The following is a 12,856-nucleotide window of genomic DNA, read 5'->3' as shown; positions in this document are numbered from 1 at the left end:
GCTAAATCCAGTGACAAGAAAAAAGTGACCAAAATCACATGCAAAAGGAATGAGAAATTTTAAGTGAATAAGAAAATAATTCTTACTGACAAATGGAAATAGGTTCAGTGGTGGCCAACAATGCAGACATGCATCTTAAAGGATACTAAGGAAGAGGATTGTAGCGGTATAAACCTTGAAAAATCAAAAGAAAGGCTTCAGGAAGTGGAAAAACTTGACAAAGAAGAGTAGAGGAAAAAAGTTAAGACAAAGTATATGGAGAAAAGACTTTAAAGGGGAAGCAAAAGGAGAAGCCAGCAAGGCCAAAGACGATGGGAATGTCTTTTAGGATCTCAGTGGTAATAATGGGAAATTTGATTAATTCTCAGATCCTTGCACATACAGAGGTCTGAAGAATTAGATAGTGAAGATACGGAAAAGAAAATTAGTAGTTAGGAAAAAGCATAGAAGGAAGAAAAGGAGCCACAGTAAAGTGAACAATGTGAAACTACTATTATAACAAGTTGCAAATGAAAGAAGGCCAAATGGGAATCCTCAGAGTCTCTGGATACAGTTCTGTCTTTGCAGAATACAAAGAGCTTAAATTTTATCTAAGAGCTTAAACTATATCTGCTCAAAATCAAAGCTAAATATTTCCTGCTCTTCTCCTCTCCTTGAAACCTGTGCTCATCACTGTGTGGGTCAGATGTCAAAAAAGCTTTGGAGTAGTTCGATAACATTCCTAAAAGATCAGTGTATCTGCAGACAGAGGTAATGGTATGTCTGACATCCTTCTTCCCCGTCAGATAATCTTGAATGAGTGTGGATTATATATACTTGAAATGAGTGTGGATTATAAAAATTCCCCAGCCCTATTTCCGGCATGTATATTGTTAAGACTTTAATCCATTCCTTTATTTTACTGCCAACTTGTAGAGTCTCCATTGATTTTTAGAAATTCTTGTCTTGTTTACCATACAGAATATAGTATGTACTATTTAATATTAAACAAACTTTCTCACGATTTTGATGTTTTAATGTTTCCAAGGAGTGAAAATGTGATGGAGGCCCCGTGAGAAATGAGTATTTTTGAATTGAGATGATCATTAGTAGAACCTATTTCCTATTTCTAATAAAAGTAGAACATTTAGGAATAAATTCAACAAAAAGCATGCAAAATCTATAAGAACAACAGAACTATACTGAGAAAAGTTAAAGATATAAATAAATGAAGAGAGATGCCATATGATTGGAAGACTCAAATGACATTTCCCTCAAAATTGATCTGTAGATTCAACAAAATCCCTAGCATAAATCCATGGACCTTTTTGTAAAATTAGCAAGCTAATTCTAAAAGTTACATGGAAATGTAAAAGACTGAGAAAATCTGACAAATCTTGAAAACATAGCTGGAAGAATTGACTTTGTACCATAACTATAAAGCTGCAATAATCAAGATAGCATGGTATTGCCATAAGGATCAACTAATAAATTAATGGCATTGAACAGAGGTCATAGACCCACTTATATAGTCCTCTGATTTCAAACAAATCCAAAGCAACCAAGTAGGGAAAGGAAAGTTTTGCAGTAAATGGTGCTGGGTCAACTAGATATCCACAAGCAAAAATATAAATCTCCATTTCTGTCTTGCATCATGCATATAAATCTGAGATGAATCATACTACTAAATATAAAAAGCTAAAGCCATAAGAATTTAAGAAAACATCAGAGAATATCTTTATGACTGGGGGTGGGCAGAGATTTCCGAGGATGTAGAAGCAATCACTGTAAGAGAAAAGCTTTAAAGAATAGACTTCATTGAAAAAAACAAACCTGTATTTATCAAAAGATGCCACTGAGAAAACAAAAAACAAGCCACAGACTGAGAAAAATATTTGCAAAATGTATATTTGTCAAAGGAATATATAGCTAATTTATACGGCTCCATAACAAAAAACCGAACAACCAGAAACTAAAAAGGAGGAATAGGGAACAAATGATTTGAAAAGAAACTTTGTAACACAGACATTGCACAACGGAAGATATTCAAATGGTCAGTAAGCATGTGATGAATGTCATTTGTCATTTGGGAAATGCAGGTTAAAATGAGAATGAGAAAACCACCATACTGTCTAAAATTAGATAGGATCTAGAGCAACTGGCATTCTTATACATTAGGTAAGAGGGTTAAATGGTACAGCCACTTTAGGAAAAAGATCTGGGAGTTTCTTACAGAGTTAAATATACATTTACCCAATTCAGCAGTCCTAGGATTCAGCAGTTCTCCTAGATATTTGCCTAAGAGAAAAGAAAATAAAAATCCACCAAAAATATTTTTATGAGAAATACGTACATAATATGTGTACATAATATAGCTTCATTCATACTAGCCAGAAACTGGAATAGCCCAGGTTTCCATCAGTAACAGAATGGATAAACAGACTGTGGTTATTCATAACATGACACACTGACAAATTATCTGGGAGGGAAAAGGATGAGAAAAGTTGTTTCTTCTAGGGGATGGGGCAGGAACTGACTGGGAAGGATTTTGAAGGAACTAACTTGGGGTAGTGGTAATGATTTGGGTTACAAGGTACATGCATTTGTAAAAAACTTATGGAATGGTACACTTAAGATTGGTGCATTTCATTTTATATAAATTTTGCCCCAAGAAAGAAAAAACAGCTTTAAAAAATCTCAAGGAAGTACTTTTTTATGTCCATTAGATTGGCAAAAATGTTGGAACATCTTGAACTTATCTTGCCCTGCTAGTGGTTGTACAAATTGAATCAACCATATAATACATTTGCATTAACTAATAATAATAGTTAATTTGCATTAACTAATAAGTTGTGCATATATCAACCAAGCAACTCCACTCTGAGGCATAGAAACTCTTGGTAATCTACATAGAGAAATACATAATATGTTCCAGAAAACTGGAAACAACTCAGATATCATCAATAAAAGAAGACACAAATTGTGCTACATTCAAGTATATCATCATGGATAAGTCTCATGGACAAATAAACCAAGAAACTTAAGAATACTTCCAATATGATTCCAACCAATATAATTCCATCCAAAATCTTGCAAAATTAAGCAAGATATTGATTAGGGATACATACGGTAGCACCATAAAGGAAAGCAAAAACAACAACAAAAAAAGATAGCTGAGGAGAATGCATAGGAAAAAGGATTGGAATTGGAATGGGAAAGACCATAAAGGGGACTTCAAAGTTATAAGTAATGTGTTCTCTAAACTGGCTAGTGGGAAAACAGGTGTTCATTTTACTGTTCTTTATAACTTGCACATATGTTGAAAATATTATTTGGTATGTATTCAGTATTTAATTTCTTGAGAAATTAGAGATACACTTAAATAATCTTTAAGGATACTGCATTAGCAATAATATGCAAAATATGAGAAGTAGGCTTTCCGCTGTCACTAATTCAGTCATTCAAGTGTTTATCAAATGCCTGTACAGCTTGATATGGATGTGACATTAGTGGCCTTATTTGGAGGCCACAGTTTTGGTGGCTGTATCTTAAAAGCGAATTAGAAAAACTGAAATCTAAAATGATTGGGATTTATATTGGTACAGGATAAATCTTCTGAGACTATTTCTCAGAAGTTCCGCCATTATTGCTTCAAGAAGGGAAAGAAAATTATGAATTTTCACTTATGTGATGGGTAAATGAAACCATCAGAAAAGACAGAAGTAATTTTTTTGGCCTTTGGAATGAATCTCCTTCAATAGAATTCTTTTAAAATAGGATGGGCTAGATAACCGAGAGGGCCCGGCTTTGACCTCCTTCCCCTAATGCTGGCTCAGCTGACTTCTCAAAGCACACTTTTATGAGTTGAACTCATTATTGATCCATCAATGAATTTACCTGAAAACCAGGTCATGGAGAATGTCTGCCATAATATATTTTCTTGCAACTTCACTGTTATAAAAATTCTCAGAATGCTGTAGCTAATATCTAGATCTTAACAGTTATGTTGAATCCTAAATATTTTCAAGATATTTATAGATTTTTTCATCTCTACATTTCCTGAAAAATCTGTGAATATTTTTCATTAAATTAACTTGCCAAGAAAATTAAGGTTGGACAGTGTGGCTGCAATATAGTCCTACATTTGTAGCTTTAAATTTTAAGGGCTTACCCTAACCCTTTACTCTTTATAAGTATTCAGACATTCCTTTGGATAACAAATAATAAATTCATAGTGCTAGATATCCAGCAAGATGACAGTCTGGTTGCTTGTATGAAGTACTTAAATATACACAATTGCAATTCCAAAGCCTTATTGCTTCATTTGTCACAGGAAGTGCCAGAGTTCTGCAATATTTTGTAAGAAAAGCTACTCGACTTGCATGAATTCTCATAGGAATGACCATGAATATTATGCCAATTTCATCCTAAGTATTGAAGTTAAGGTTCTAAATGACATTTAATAGTATGATTTATTTTCTATCTTAAACTTTATAGGGCACAAAGCAAGATCCTATCCTTTCATATTGCTTTTTTATTTTTAAAGACTGACTGATGATAAAAATCTAAGCTTAAAAACTGTCAAATGATTTATGATATTTCATTTATTTTTCAAAGGATTGGGGTGTCACCAGTAAGCCTATTAGAACTGTAGGTTTAAAGTTCCTTGATTTTAAAAAAGACCAGCTGCATAAACAAGTTTTGAGCTTTGAAATTTAATTCTGTGTGATTTTTTTTTAATACTTCAAAGTACCAAAGTAGGCAGTTTTTCTTAGGTCATAAATAGTTGTTTATGTCATTATGATCTCAAACTTTCAAGTACATTTTAAGATCTACTTTTTAAAAATATTGATTTTTTTTTATTGGGTTAGTTACAACCTCAAGATATTTCTTCTGTCTACTTAAATCTCCCTTTATTCATGGGCTGACAGCAACAAAGGTAGAACGTGAAGAAACTGGAGGAAACCTGCTTTTAAAAAATTGGAGTTCTGTAGTCAAGTGTATATAATCCGATGTCTTTGAGAAATGTTGTGAAACCACTTTAAAGCTGTTTTTTAATGACACTTTTAAGTTTAGGGTAATTGTAAATTTGCATGCAGTTACAAAAGATAACATACGTTCCATGCACCGCTTACACAATCCCCCCAGTGGTAACATCCAGGATATTAACACTGATGCATTCTAGATCTTATTCGGATTTTCCTAGTTTTTCTCAAACTCATCTGTGTGTATATTTATTTATTTCTAATTTTTATCACATGTAGCTTCTTGTATCTACTACAGTCAAGATGAACCTATCTATCACAAATATTCCTAATGTTGGCCTTTTATAATCACACTCATCTACCTTCCCACTTCCCACCCCTGTCCCCAACCCCTGGCAACCACTAATCTGTCCCCTACTTCCATAATTTTTCCATTTTAATGATGTTATTTAAATGGATCCTTAGATTTAATTTTTTTAATTTAACTTTTTCATTCTCTTGAGATTATCTCTTGAGATTAATATTTCCTTGAGATTCATCCAACTTGTGTTTATTAATAACTTGTTCATTTTGATTACTAAGTGGTATTCCATTAAAATCAATTTTGATTTTTAGTTTATACACACACATAAAATGTGAAGCAATAATGCAGAATATCAGTTTAAAAGGTGTTTAAGACGTTGAAATTAACCTATTAAAATTACATATTTTTTTGTTATTTTAGTCATGTGGATTGGATTTGTCTATGGCTTAATATGCTAAGACTGGATGAATCATCACCTGTATACTGAACATATAGTTCCAGTGGGAACATTCTATTCCGTAACTCATTTTAATAAAAACCGTGAGGTTGGAGATACAAGAGAAGTCTGATTCCAGCAGATTTACTATTTAGTTTTTTCTTTCCTTTTACAACCTGTGATTACCCACCTAACTCTCTTCATATAGCCTGTTGTTACCTAAGTAATTCTTCCCCTTGTGCCTGTGTTTGGTTTTTCAACTAAATGATTAAGTGTCTTAATTTCTAGGCTGACTAAGATACTTCTTTCCTCCTTCCTCCCTAAATTTCCTTACTCTTTCTCTGCCCTGAACGAAAGGGGTAAGATGATGAGTACCAAGAATAAAAGTATTTGGCTTCATCTGGGAGGCCAGAGAAGGCTTCCCTAAGGAGGATACATTTAAGCAGACATCTGATGGATGAATAAGAGTCAACTAGGAGAAGGGAGGAAGAAATAGCATTTCAAACAGGGGAAAGAAAGGGCATGGGCAAAGACCCTGTGGTAGGGAGGAGCAAAGCAAGCAGGAAGAATTGGAATCAAGCCAAGTGGAAAATGGGCTGAGAGAACCAAGGGAATATATGGTATGAAATTAGACTGGAAAGGGAGGCAGAGTTCAGACCTTACAGAGTTTTTTGGGTCATATTTAATAAAGATCAGTGCTTATTCTAAGACCAAGGAGAAACAAATAAAAGGTTTTAAGCATGAAGTTGACCAGATTTACAATCTGTAAAGATCGTTTTGGCTGCAGCGTGGATGGTACTTTGGGGTAAAGGGTGGAAGTGTGTTGACTGGTTACAGGCCATTTTAGTGGGGTACACTGGAGAGGATGGAGCTTGGGATAAAGTTAGAGTGATGCAGTTATAGAAAAGATAACATATAATTCTTAAATCTCAACAGATACGTTGTATTAGAAATGGGAGAGGAAAGAGAACTGTATGAAAAATAACTACCAGATTTGTGATTACAGCATTTAGACAGCAAGGGAATCTCAGAAGCAGATCACATTTTGGGAACATCATGCATTTCAGAGGCAGAAAATTTCAGATGGCTTTGAGATACACAAGAGGAAAGGTCAAATAGTAATAATGATAATAGCTAATATTGTTGAGCATTTACAGTTATTACAGCATTTTTTAAGCTGGGGACATGGAAACACAGGTGTTAAGAGACTTGTCCAATATCAGACAGTAAGTGGAAGAAATGGGATTTGAATCTACATACTTCACTTCCAGAGCCCATGCATCTTATCACTCTGTATGCTGCCTGTGTAGAGAGATGTGGACCTACAGATATGTAGGTGTGGAGCTCATAGAAGGGGTCTGGACTAGAGATTAAAAGTACAGAACAAAAAAATACATTTTTATTTATGTCTCTGAAATGGATGAGATATCCTAGGGAGAGAATGTAAAGTGAGACATGATGTTTACCTTGAGGCTCTTCAGCATTCAATGGCCAAGGATAGCAAGATAGGCAGAGGGAAAGACTATGGGTTTCTGGTTGATACAAGAGAAAAAGGGGAGGTTAAGGAGATAACGAACAGTGGTGGTTTTACTGCTAACATATCCAGTACAGAAGGGTCTTGGAGGAGTGGCATAGTGGGGCTCAAGCACATATGGGAAGTGAATAGGAGATGAGGACATGAAGTCAGAACATTTAGGCAACTCTGTAGAGAAGTTTATTTGAAGCAGGAAGTGTCTAGATAGGCCTGTGAGCTATAGCTGGAGGGAGATGTGAGGCCACGCGGCTTTGTTTTGCCGTTATTTTAAAGGAAGAGACTGGTGTTTGTTTAAAAACCAGTGCAAAAAGATCTGCATAAGAAGAAGAGGTTGAATATATAAACGAGAGAAGGAATAATATTTGCATGTTGTTGGGAAAACAGGAGAGAATGGGATTAGGCATATGCAGAGAGTCTGGCATTTGGAAGGAGGAGGGGCACCACTTTGTGTGTCAAGTCTGGAGTAGGAAGGACTGGAGCCACTTTGGTAAGTTGTATGTGATACCGGGAAGGAGAGTGACTTTCCATCAGATACCTTCTGTTTCCTTTGGAAAATGAAGGTGAAATAATCTAGAGAGAGCATGAAGAGGAGAATAGTACGGAAGGTTTGAGGAGTTAAGGAGAGCAGGTTTAGTGTCAGTCATCAAAGAGGCTGGCTCTTGTGTTTCCAAAAATAATCTGTGCAGTGAGTTTCCTAGTTGAACACAAACACCCTTTTCGGAGCAGTTGCAGAGTTTGAGGAGATGGGAATTTGTAGGATACAGAGACTTATGCTGCTGTAAATGTGGTTTCTGTATTGTGTGTGTCCATTTCTCCTGAGAGTAAGGTCAGTATTAAAGCTGAAAAGGAGATGGGAGGCATGAGATGGTCTGTGGAAATTTTTAAACACATTTTTTAAAGCAAACATTTGTAGTGATTTAAATTACTTTATTGAAAGAGTCTTCTGACACATCACATGTTATCTTACGTTTTACTTATTTTAGAAAACAGTTTATTCACCAGCAAGGCTCTTCAACTGGCTTTTTAAGGACAGGACCCCTATCTCACTAAGCAAGCTACTGAGTGTGTGTCCCACAGGTATTCACTAAATAAATGGTGAGAAAAGCACTAGATATTACAACTCTGTTGGTACTGTGGCTACATTTTATTTGGCCAAGGGATTTTTTTGCTTTATATTTTTTTGTAAACCTAAATAGATGTTCTCATTTGAAATTATAATGATCTCCATTTTTTAACGTGCCAAGAGAGTGATTTTCCCTTACCCAATTAAAAGTTTGATTTAATTAATGTAACTGAGAAGTGTGAATCGTAAATGAAGCATTATATGTATTTATTTTTCATATTTTTTAAGTTTTGAAAATGTATTTGCTTGAACTACTGTATTCTAAGATTTTGATACATTTTGTAGTGACTCTTCTGGATGTTTTCTATTCCAGAAAATATGAAATTTTAGTTTTGATTTTTCATAAAAGGATACATTGAATATGATAGCTTTAATTTTAACTCTACTAATTTAGATTGGCGTAGGGACAACAGAATGCTTACATAAAAATTCTAAAGAACACACTAAGAAATATTTTATTTTTACCATAGGTACAAAGGTGGTGAGTTTCTCTAACTATAGGTGGGTTTTTTTTTTTTTTTTTTCCGGCCAATATACAAATAAAGATTTGTCTAAAGCAGTGGTTCTCCAAAGGGGTGGTGTATCAATACTAACGTATAAAGTTGCTTTCTGCCCTTTGCAAGATTGTGTCTCTGTTCTTCATGCTACCAAGCCCCTGCTGAGACTCTCTTCATACTGACTAGATTGTTTTCTGCTCCAGTCGGGTTTGGAAGTGTTCGCATTTTTTTTCTACTGTATCTTTGCCTCTTTGTCCATCTATGGCTATAGGAAGCTTATCCTGGGAGTGGAGGAAAAGATGTTTTGTCATTGCCACAGTCTTCTGGACACAGACTGGAGGACTATAGGAATGTAAGCATTTGCTGAAACATAGTACTCGTTTCTGTTTGTAAGCACCTATTCATTATTACTGTCATCGACCCTTTCTATATCTTTCCCAAGGTTCCTTGCTTCCTTCAATCTATGATCACTTTAAATATGGTCTTTCCTCTCCCCTGCACCTGTAGTCTCAGGTGAATCTTCTTCCCCACTCCCACACAAGGTAATTGTACTCTAATACCCTAGAAAATCCTGAAGTTTTGTGCAGCCAGCCTGTCCTGGACAAGGACAGAGAGCTTCAGGAGCTTGCTTTTCAAGAAGTGCCCCGTTGAACTTAGGGAGCTTCAGTCCTCAGGAACAAATGTGAAAGAAGATCTAGCTAGACAAACTGTGAAAAGAATACATTTACCTGCCATGACCTTTGCATTGGTTATTAGGATAGTTCAGAAGTCTCTTTGCATCACTATACGTACCCTACTTGTGTGGATATTTTGTGATATGGTCATCAAAATTGGAAGAAGGCATGGCATACCAGCTTGAAAGAATATTTTTAGATTCAGGCTCCATGGTGGTTACCATGTGACTACTTAAGCCACAGCTGCTTCTAAAACACCTTTGCCATACTTCACTTTTTCTGATTTAATTGGATCATATAGTTAGTGGTCATTAATTTGGGATGGAAGCACCCTTCTGTCATGACTACTGTCCCTCACAAGTTTGAAAATGATTCACCATGCATATTAAAGAGTAAAATGCTTTTATTACTTTCATCAAGAGGCCATATGATACAAAGGTAAGCTGTTCAGGATGAAGATGAAAAAGTGAGTAGGAAAAGAAAATTAAAGTAAAAAGTTACTTTCTGAGATTTATTATTTCTGGCACTATTTTTGGATTTTGGGTTCATATTTTAGAAGGTAAAATCTCAGTCGACAATCAAGAGTTCTTCTGTGTTTTATTCAGTTAGAAAGTTTTGATGTATTTGGAGGGTCATGTAATTTTCCTGTTGTCCAAGTAAAAATGACCATGATTCCATAGTAGAAGCTTATGGAGACTATGTGTGAAGGTACTGAATGATTATGACATAATCATAGAAAGAAAAGTTAAGTATTTCTTTGGTTTTGTAACTTCATATAATTCAAGAGATAGTATTTAAGTCATATTCATGTATATGTTTAAAAAATTTTAGTACTTTACTAAAGTGGTAAACTTTCATGTTACACAGTTCAATAAGGCAAATATCTTTATGACTTTTGCATAAGATCCTAAATACTGTGTTATTTTTTCAAAAAAATGTAGATATGGTGTTAATGATATGCTAATAATACTGTTTTGTAGTTTTCTCTTAAAAGTTTGTAAATCCAGTTTTCTTTTTTAGGTGTGTTGAAGAAAGTGCACACATCTTATCTTCTGAACATTTTGATGGAATTAACCACAAACCTCATGCAAGAACAGTAAAAGGTATTTTGTTAAATAATTTTTGCATATTGATATAGTGCTCTTAATTTCTAGATTTTCCTCACAAAGTCCTACCTTAAATCAACTGCAATGGATACTACTTCACAGAGTATATTTTGTAAGAGAAGTTTCTTAATCATAAAATATATTTCTTCTGTACCAAGTCATATGATACTTCTTTCACAAAGTGCTTGTGCAGACAAAATTTCAGTATTAGTAGTATGAAATAGCATCATTTATTTTCACTGTGCACTTGTATATATTTTTTATATGCAGAGTACGTGTAGTCATGTATTTAAAATATGCCCATGAGATAGATATGAAATTAATCAGGAAACGCAGGACAGCTGCATTCATTTCCTACTTTGCTCTCCTTGGAGTTCTTCAGAATAGATGTGTTTAAGAGCAAATCCAAAGTGAGCATCTTACCGTGCATACCTCTTAACATTAGGATGATATTAAATGGCATGGTGAGCCCTTAAAAAGGTAAACACCCTCTTGAAAACACCAGAATAGCTTGGGCTCCATTCCCAGATCCAACGTTGTAAGCCACATAGACCTAACAGACATCTGTAGAATACTCCACTTAAAGAGCAGAACACACGTTCAAGTGCATATGGAACACTCTTCAGGATAGATTATTAGGACATAAAATTAGCTTCAATATATGTAAAAAGGAATGAAATGATACAAAAGTTTGTTCTCTGACCACTATAGAATACAATTAGAAATAAGTAACAAAGGGAAATTTGGGAAATGCACAAATATGTGGAAATTAAATAATATACATCTAAATAATCAGAGTCAAAGAAGAAATCACAAGGGAAATTAGAAAATGTACTGAGATAAATTAACCTAAAGCACTACATACCAAAATTTATGGGCTGCAACTTTAAAAAGCAGTGTTTAGAAAGAAATTTGTAGCTATAAATGCTTATTTCTTTCAAAAAAAGAAAGATCTCGGAGGGGCGGAGCAAGATGGCCAAATAGGAACAGCTCCAGTCTCCAGCTCCCAGTGCGAGCGACACAGAAGACAGGTGATTTCTGCATTTTCAACTGAGGTACTCGGTTTATCTCACTAGGGAGTACTGGACAATCGGTGCTCGTCAGCTGTTGCAGCCCGACCAGTGAGAGCTGAAGCAGGGCGAGGCATTGCCTAACCTGGGAAGCACAAGGGGGAAGGGAATCCCTTTTTCTAGCCAGGGGAACTGAGACTCACAACACCTGGAAAATCGGGTAACTCCCACCCCAATACTGCGCTTTAAGCAAATGGGCACACCAAGAGATTATGTCCCACACCTGGCCGGGAGGGTCCCATGCTCACGGAGCCTTCCTCATTGCTAGCATAGCAGTCTGCGATCTAACTGCAAGACAGCAGCGAGGCTGGGAGAGGGACGCCCGCCATTGCTGAGGCTTAAGTAGGTAAACAAAATCCTGGGAAGATCGAACTGGGTGGAGCTCACAGCAGCTCAGGGAGACCTGCCAGTCTCTGTAGACGCCACCTCTGGGGACAGGGCACAGCTAAACAACAACAACAACAACAACAACAACAAAAGGCAGCAGAAACCTCTGCAGACACAAACGACTCTGTCTGACAGCTTTGAAGAGAGCAGTGGATCTCCCAACACGGAGATTGAGATCTGAGAACAGACAGACTGCCTGCTCAAGTGGGTCCCTGACCCCTGAGTAGCCTAACTGGGAGACATCCTCCACTAGGGGCAGACTGACACCCCACAACTCACATGACGGAGTACACCCCTGAGAGGAAGCTTCCAAAGCAAGAATCAGACAGGTACACTCGCTGTTCAGCAGTATTCTATCTTCTGCAGCCTCTGCTGCTGACACCCAGGCAAACAGGGTCTGGAGTGGACCTCAAGCAATCTCCAACAGGCCTACAGCTGAGGGTCCTGACTGTTAGAAGGAAAACTACCAAACAGGAAGGACACCCACACCAAAACCCCATCAGTATCTCACCATCATCAACGACCAGAGGCAGATAAAACCACAAAGATGGGGAAAAAGCAGGGCAGAAAAGCTAGAAATTCAAAGAATAAGAGCGCATCTCCCCCTCCAAAGGAACGCAGCTCATTGCCAGCAACAGATCAAAGCTGGACAGAGAATGACATGGACGAGATGAGAGAAGAAGGCTTCAGACCATCAAACTTCTCAGAGCTAAAGGAGGAATTACGTACCCAGTGCAAAGAAACTAAAAATCTTGAAAAAA

At 36.3% G+C, this 12,856-nt stretch overlaps 1 protein-coding gene across 7 annotated transcripts in view; it reads left to right on the top strand.

Annotated features, from left to right (window-relative positions):
- ZNF438 (zinc finger protein 438) overlaps positions 1–12,856 on the top strand; it is a 177,644-nt gene that overhangs the window by 95,356 nt on the left and 69,432 nt on the right. For 4 of the 7 annotated variants that reach the window (XM_011956346.1, XM_011956345.1, XM_011956339.1 and 1 more), the window contains one exon: positions 10,553–10,635. The gene's annotated coding sequence lies outside the window, so the exon portion shown is untranslated. Of the gene's footprint in view, positions 1–9,061; positions 9,211–10,552; positions 10,636–12,856 lie in introns of all 7 variants that reach the window. The other 3 variants (XM_011956341.1, XM_011956344.1, XM_011956343.1) reach the window with 2 other exon arrangements.

This window comes from Colobus angolensis, unplaced genomic scaffold, assembly GCF_000951035.1.
Source record: "Colobus angolensis palliatus isolate OR3802 unplaced genomic scaffold, Cang.pa_1.0 Scaffold414, whole genome shotgun sequence".
NCBI lineage: Eukaryota > Metazoa > Chordata > Mammalia > Primates > Cercopithecidae > Colobus > Colobus angolensis.
The sequence above is the reverse complement of the archived record's forward strand: the minus strand, read 5'-3'. Positions and strand labels throughout refer to the sequence as shown.